This window comes from Dipodomys ordii, unplaced genomic scaffold (genome assembly GCF_000151885.1).
Source record: "Dipodomys ordii isolate 6190 unplaced genomic scaffold, Dord_2.0 Scaffold2, whole genome shotgun sequence".
In the NCBI taxonomy this organism is placed as follows: Eukaryota; Metazoa; Chordata; class Mammalia; order Rodentia; family Heteromyidae; genus Dipodomys; species Dipodomys ordii.
Window position 1 is genome coordinate 17,626,219 of NW_012267218.1, and position 787 is coordinate 17,627,005.

The following is a 787-nucleotide window of genomic DNA, read 5'->3' on the forward strand; positions in this document are numbered from 1 at the left end:
AGCCGCCCGCGCCCCGCAGCCCGCGCTGGCGGCCGGACACCCCAGCAGAGGGTGCGGAGGGAGCGGGGGACCGGGCCGTTTTTGGCGCCACTTTGAAGTCCGGCGCTAGGTCCCCGGGCTCGGAGCGCCGTCAAGCTGCTCGAGGCGCGTTCGGGGAGGTGAGGGGCGGGCCGTGGGGCTGGGGAACCACCCCCCCCGGGGACGCACCGCCTCGGGCATCCCCCCCCCCCCCCGCGGGTACGGACGGGCTCACGAACTCCAAGATGACGCCGCGTTTAAAACTCGGTCCGGAGTCCGAGCGCGCGCGCAGCGCGAGGGGGGGGGGCGGGCCGAGGGAGGAGGAGGGAGGCGGAAGCGGCGCCACGTGACCTGCCCGCCGCCTCCGCAGCCATTCTTAACCAGGCAGTCCCTGGCAACTCCCGGGCGCGAGACGGCGCGGCGGCGGCGGCTGTCGGGAGGCGGCGGCGGGGGCTGGGTAGCTCGACGGGGGTGTGTGTGTGTGGGGGGGGTGCGGTGGTCTCCCAGCGTCACGAACGTTCGCGCCTCTCCTCAGCCAGGCCCGCCGCCAGCCCCCCGCCGCTTCACCGCCCCAACACCCGGAGACTTCCGCCTGGGTGCCAACCACGTGATCACGCGAGACTTTTCGAGAGAGGCGGCCGCCCGCCTTCAGTAACTCCAGTCTCGAGGGGAGGCTCCGTCCCCGCTCCGCGCCCGCTTCCACACAGCGTGTGACGACGGGGCCCGGAGGCGGGCCTCCGCCCCGGCGCGCCTGCGCACGCGGCTCTCG